At 40.2% G+C, this 6,893-nt stretch overlaps 1 protein-coding gene across 1 annotated transcript in view; it reads right to left on the reverse strand.

Annotated features, from left to right (window-relative positions):
• The window catches only part of LOC128527431 (carbohydrate sulfotransferase 8-like), an 89,834-nt gene extending 88,640 nt beyond the window's left edge, over positions 1–1,194 (reverse strand). The window contains exon 1 of the mRNA XM_053499780.1: positions 762–1,194. The gene's annotated coding sequence lies outside the window, so the exon portion shown is untranslated. The remainder of the gene's footprint in view (positions 1–761) is intronic.
• Positions 1,195–6,893: the final 5,699 nt, after the last annotated feature.

Raw genomic sequence — 6,893 nt, forward strand, 5'->3', positions numbered from 1 at the left:
ATATATTTACAATTTCATAATAATATGATATTACATTTGGTATGACGAAATAAGACTAATCTGCATGTCTTTGGATTGTGGGAGAAAACCGGAGTACCCGGAGGAATTCCCGAAAAGCATGGGGAGAAGATGCAAACTCCATGCACACAGACCTGAAGTGAAAATCAAAGCTGGATCCTGGAGGTGCAAGGCGACAGTGCTAAATAATATGCCAGCGTGCGATAGTAAATAAAATTGAAACAAAATGTCATATAATGTGTGATACATGATGTTTTATATATGTAGTAAGTTAAGTTCATGCTTTATTCATCACGTATACATTACTGCACAGTGAGATATTTTATTCTTTGCATATCCCAGCTTTGTTAGGCAGCTAGGGTCAGAGCACGGGGACGGGCATTTTTACGATGCCCCTGGAGCAGACAGGCTAGAGGGTCATGCTCAAGGGCCCAACAGTGGTAACATGGCGGAGATGGGGCTCGAACCTTCAAATCAGTAACTCAGAGTCTTAATAAACCACCGCCTCCCCATATATATATATGTTTATTTATGTGTGAGCAGTGTAATGGAGTGTACTTTATAAAGAGAAGTTTATATGTGAACTAATGTAGAAGAACAGATGGATGATCCGTGCACGAGGTTTGTTTAGGGTTGAAGCATCAATTAGATCAATAAATAAATAAATAAACAAATAGATAAAGGAATGCATAAGTAAATAAGTAAGTAAATAAACAATCGATCACCCCGAGATTGGCACTGACCTGATCATATGAGCGGAGAAAGTGAAGCTCCTCCTGCTCTCCTCAGCACCATCAGAGCGCGCGCGAGCCGCCGCTCGGCTTCACGCGCTCCAGCATGCGCGCCTGTCGCCGCGCTCGCGCTCTCTCACGCTCCCGCTCCGTTCCGCGTCTGTGTGTGTGATCTGATACCGATCTTTAATCTCTCTGATCTCTCTGATCGGATCCCCCCTCGCGATAGTGAGACAGATAGACAGAAAGAGAGAGAGAGAGAGAGAGAGAGAGAGAGAGACGGGCTCCACCCGCCCTGCCCGCCGGAACAGAGAAACACAGAGAAACCCGCCTCGAGAGCCTGCGCGTGCTTTGAGCTCGAGCCTGGAGAATCCGAAGCGCGCGCTCGCGCGCGCGTGTGTGTATGCGAGAGGCGGAGGAGTGCCAAAGCGCGTTGCGCAACTCAACTCGGTGTCCGGTGTGTGTGTGTGTGTGTGTGTGCGGGGAGAGATCGACTCAGCATCTGAGTTTATAGCAGAGAGAGAGAGAGAGAGAGAGAGAGAGGTGGGTGTGTGCTTATTTGGATCTTCCCACACGCGCGCTATATGGAAAGTGCAATCTATCTATCTATCTATCTATCTATCTATCTATCTTATGGACAAAAGTATTTGACCAAACCTGCAATGATATTGTATCAAAATACACTCATTTACTCACACATCATCTACACATCTATCACCACTTTATCCTGTATACAGGGCCACAGAGGGACTGAACCCTATCCCAGGAGACTTAGGGCTCAAGGCTGGGTACACCCTGGACAAGATGCCAATCCATCACTGGGCACACACACACATATACTGTGGACACACTCATACTCACAGGAAAAACATGCAAACTTCATGCACACAGCCCCCATGGCGGGAATCGAAACCCTCTCCCCTGGAGGTGCAAGTCCACCATATAGGCTACTCTGTGACTAATCCCAATTAATCCCAATTATCTTAAAATTCTTAGAATTATTTGTATTATAAACCTGCAATAATAAACAGTGCCTAACCTCATAAATGCTCTACAGAATGAATGGGCACGAATTCCCACAGAAACAATACAAAATCTTGTGGATGAAGAGTGGAAATTGTTATAGCTGCGAAACAGGGACCGACTCCATATTGAAGAATGTGTGTACAGTAGGTACAATGTCATTGCAGGTTTGCACATCACAACATGCAACAGTGCGTAGCCTTGACTTTTCACTGCTCCAGGATTTAATCCTGAGCTCAGGTTTCTCTCCATATGGACTTTCACACACTTTTTGTCTCTCTGTTTGAGGTTTTCTCTAGGTTTTCTACTTTTCTCCCAAAAGCATATTTCCTTCCCTGCATGCTAAACTATGCACCTGGGACAACACCCACATATTCACACCAATGCACAGTTTGGTATGCAGGATACATGCTTAGGACACAAAGCACATATAGGGCACATACTCACATGGTCATTCACACACTACAAGCATTTTGGGACACCAGTTAGTCATAATTTATATGTCAATGGACTGTGGGAGGTAAACCGGAGTACCTGAAGAAAACCCACCATGCATGGGGAGAAACTCCGTGCACACAGACCCCAAGGTGGGAATTAAACCTGGACCCTGAAGGTGCAAATTGTTTAAGGCAAAGACATTTCATTTGAAAGGAGACATGGTGGCATAGTGGTTAGCACTGTTGTCTTGCACTTTCAAGATCAAGAGTTTGACTCCTGCTTCAGGGTCTGTGTGCGTGGAGTTTGCATGTTCCCCCCATGCTTAGGGGGTTTCCTCTGGCTTCCTCACACAGTCCAAAGACATGCAGATTAGGCTAATTGGCATTCCCAAATTGCCTAAAGTGAGGAAAAGGTGGTATAAAGGATAAAATGAAGTGCTACCTTTTCAATTAAGGTTAATGTAATGGCACCCTATAAATGGGGGGGAAATGTATGAAGGGTATGAAGGGTAGTCTGCACAATGCAAAGTTACATTACTGTGCTATTAATCTGGCGTCCGCCCTGATTAGGAGGCGTCTTTCACTATTTTCTCATGGTTACATAGCTCCCTATCAGCTTCGTCTTTTATGGAATTTTTTGCGAGGCTTAAACATACACAAGCGATCATGAAGAAAATTAGACTTGTGGAAACTTTTCAGCTTAGTCCCTTCTAAAACAATTGCAAACATCTTTTTAGTTTTTGGAAGATTGATAAATAAGTTGGACATGCAACATTATAACGTATATTCTTCGTATGAACAAATCATGGGTCAGTATTTGATTAAGACATTATTTTTTGGTTTGGTTGATCTACACATAGTGTTGGTAGTATCGTTGTTTCTTTACACGGGTCAAGTGTCTGCGTACTCACACCCTCCCTCTCTCTCTCTCTCACAAACACACACACACACTCACACATAAACATTTGTTGCACAAAACCTCAAACTCAAAGAACTCAGCCTACACAAGACAGAAACATTTGCTGTGAAACTGTCAGGATAATGAGAGAGCTATTTGTTGTGAAACATCACTCTTGTTTTATTCGTCTAAACTGCCTTTTCTTCTTTTTTTCATACACTCACACCGGCAATCAGCGCATTACTGCAGCTATTATGGATATAAAACAAGCTTATTGTTAAACGCTCCAAATGACTCATATGGTGGAAAATCTCTGTGTCCCCTCCAGAACCTTATTATATATGACAGATGCTGTATGTGTGTGTGTGTGTGTGAGAGAGAGAGAGAGAGTGAGAGAGAAGACAAGAATAGACAGAAAGACACGGAGCAGGAACCGGACAAAGGAGAGAGAAATATATATAGTCATTCTTCAGTATTATTTGAGGTACAGTAGAAAAGTACAAAAGCAATGTTTTTTTTCTTCGCTATATCAATGGATCAAGTTAGCAAATTCCCCCCATGTAACATATCTGCTAGTTCAAACAAAGGATGGTACAGTAAAGGAACAAGACAAAAGGTGGTTTCACGACACCACTAGTGAGTTCTGATTTTTGTGACAAGTTGACCATTATATTTGAACAAATTATTTAATTAAAATCATAAAGAATGCATAAACCATAGTAGGAACTGACATTCTTATTTTACACAAAGATAACCAGAGTAAACCACAAATGCAGCTTGTAAATGATGATTTTATTTATTAGGGAAAAAAGCTGTCCAAGCCTGTCATGCCCCCCTTTCAGTGATTAACCACTTTTTTTTTTTTTTCGAAAGCTGAGTTAAATTTTGCCACACTTAACAGCCCCAGGCCTGATTACTGCCATTCCTGTTGAATCAAGAACTCACATCATGCCATGATCTAAAGAAATTAAAGAACAGATGTCAAACAAAGTCATTAACATGCATTTACTGGGGTATTTAATAAGGTTTAGAATCTGCTACTGCTGTTGCAGTTTCCCCGACACCCATGGACTTACAAGGAGAAGAAGCATGATGGTGTAAACTGAAGTTTTTGTATAGTATCTAATGTTTCTAATCTTTGTAATTGAAAAAGGTTTCATGTGTAATAAAACACAATACTCTTTTACTGAATCTAATTTGCTGTCACTTCTGACTCGGTAAAAAAAAATCAGCAAAGTTTGTAAGTTTGCTATATAGTCGTGTAAAAATTAGGATCCTATTAAAATATCAACATTGATATTTAATTTGGTTTACCCTGCAGATAAAGGGTGCTGTGTTGCAAGCAAATAACATATGAATCACTTTGTTTTCACTTATTAAACAAAAAATCTAATCATCTAAAAAAATATTAAATCATTATTACATCATTAAAAATTTTAGGATTATAGCTATAACTATAACTATAGCTACTAGCTATGTGAATGGAATAACCTCAATAAGACATTTCTTGCAGCCACCTACAAGTCTCTGACATCAACTAGAAGAAAGTTTCCTCCACTTGCAGAATGCAGAATTCTTTCATCTGTGTGATGTTTGATGAGTTTCTTGCAATGCACATTTTCAATAGAATTTAGATCTGGGCCATTCCAGAACTCTGTCTTTTCCTTTTTATCCAGTCCTTAGTGGATTTACTTTTATGTTTTGCGTCATTGTCACATTGAAAGGTCCAGTTCTGCTTCAGCTTCATTTGTTTTGTGACAGATGGTCTCACATGTTCTCCAAGCACCATCTGATAAAATGTAGAAGTTATAGTGGATTCTATGATGATGAGTTCGCCAGGTCCTGATGGCGCAAAACATCCCCAAGCCATGACGCTTAAAGTACATTTCCTTGCTTCATATTTGGCATAAGGTTCTGTTGCTGAAATGCTCTATTTAGTTTGCGCCAAATATGCCCTCTGTTATGGTGTTCAAATAATACAATTTTAGACTCATCTGTCTAAAGCATATTATTCCATAAGTCCTGGCCTTTATCTATATGTCATTTAGCAGACTTCAGCCTTGCCCTCATGTTTTTCTTAGATAGCAAAGGTTTTCCTCTTGCACACCTTGCATGGTATATAGAGTCCTGCAGTCTCTTTCAGACTGTGGATGCATGTACGTTGACATGAAAGAGCTTGCTCTACAGTACTGTAGGTCCCCTGATGATGTTTTATGGTTTTTGGAGACTTTTTAAAGCATCTTCTGGTGTGCTCTTGGGGTGAATTTTCTCTGGCCATGTTGTAGTTGTCTTAAATCTTCTCCACTTGTAAATTATAAATTTGAATTAAAAATTCTTTAGTGATCTTTTAATATCGCTCACCAGACTTGCAAGTGTATTTTCTGAAGCCCTAAGGGATCTCATCATGTTGACACCTTTCACTTCAACAATTAAGGGCAAACCAACCTAACTGTCTGGGGTTTAAATAAGGCTAGTTTTCTTCAAAATAGTTCTAATCAGATGCACCTGATGTGACACACCTGCACCTAATTTAAACCATTTTAAGCATAAATAAATATGTGAGTGTCCTAACTTTTTCCTTAGCTGAAATGTTTAGATTTTTGATAATTTTTAATCATTTCTTTGGTATAATAAATAAAAAACAATTTCTTTGTGACATGCGATTCTATACCCTTTACAGTATCTACACTTCTTGCTTTTCTCATCTTTCTCAAAACTACCAGAATAGAGATATCTCCTTCTGCAGTCATTTTACACCCACATTAATTAAATTTCTTCTGATTTCATGAAGAACACCATCATACTGGTTTATCATCACACCCCCATTCCACTACAGACCGGCCTTCTTGCCATCGCCATGTAAGTACCAGCGCTGAACAAAACAGATTCAGCAGGAAGCGGAGCACTGCGGCTTAACGCTCTGATACACCCCGTCTCTGGTGTTAAATGAACACGTCTGAGAACAGCCTGAGTGCACAAAATGAAAAGTGCCGCACAGCTTTCCGGATGTGTTCGTGATTACGCTGCTGGACTCGCAAAGTTTACACTGGGTGTTCGATTTCAGAAAATGTGGATGCTGCGCTCTTTGAGTTCCACCTGGAGTGACATTTTACAGCGAGATGTCCGTGACCTGTCAAACAGGGGTGTGTGGGATTAATTCACTACAGAGCCTGCATCCAGCACACACTCAAGTGATTGTTCAGGAAACACCACTACACTGCTAGCATAATAATAATAATAATAATAATAATAAAAATAAAACATTCAGGCTTTGTATACTGTATTTGTTCTTCTGGGTCCACTGTAGAATCCTACAAGAGTAAATTAACATCAAGACATCAATTCATTTGTATGTATATATGTATGTACGCATGTATGTACACTATGAGTCAAAGGTTTGGACACCCCTCCCATGGTCGTTCCTGATTTTTATTTCTTTCTACACTGTTAAACAACACAGATGGCATCCAAAATATGCAATGATTTTCTTTGTACACTTGATATTGAGATGTTTATCTGCTACTTCTGCTCTGTAAAGCTTCATAACGGCTTTAATCTGAGGTGCTGGTTGTTAATTGGTGATTTCTGAGGCTGGTGACTCTAAATGAACTTGCAGCAGAGATGAGTTTTGATCTTGCTTTCAAGGCAAGGTCTTCATGAGAGTCAGTTTTATCAAGCACCTAATGAAAACTGGCTCTCATAAAGACTGTTTTGGTTTTTTTCCAGTTTCATCATGGTGCTTGATGGGTTTTTGCAAATGCACTTGACAATACCATTCTTGCCAGA

The sequence above is a fragment of the Clarias gariepinus genome, chromosome 7 (genome assembly GCF_024256425.1).
Source record: "Clarias gariepinus isolate MV-2021 ecotype Netherlands chromosome 7, CGAR_prim_01v2, whole genome shotgun sequence".
In the NCBI taxonomy this organism is placed as follows: domain Eukaryota; kingdom Metazoa; phylum Chordata; class Actinopteri; order Siluriformes; family Clariidae; genus Clarias; species Clarias gariepinus.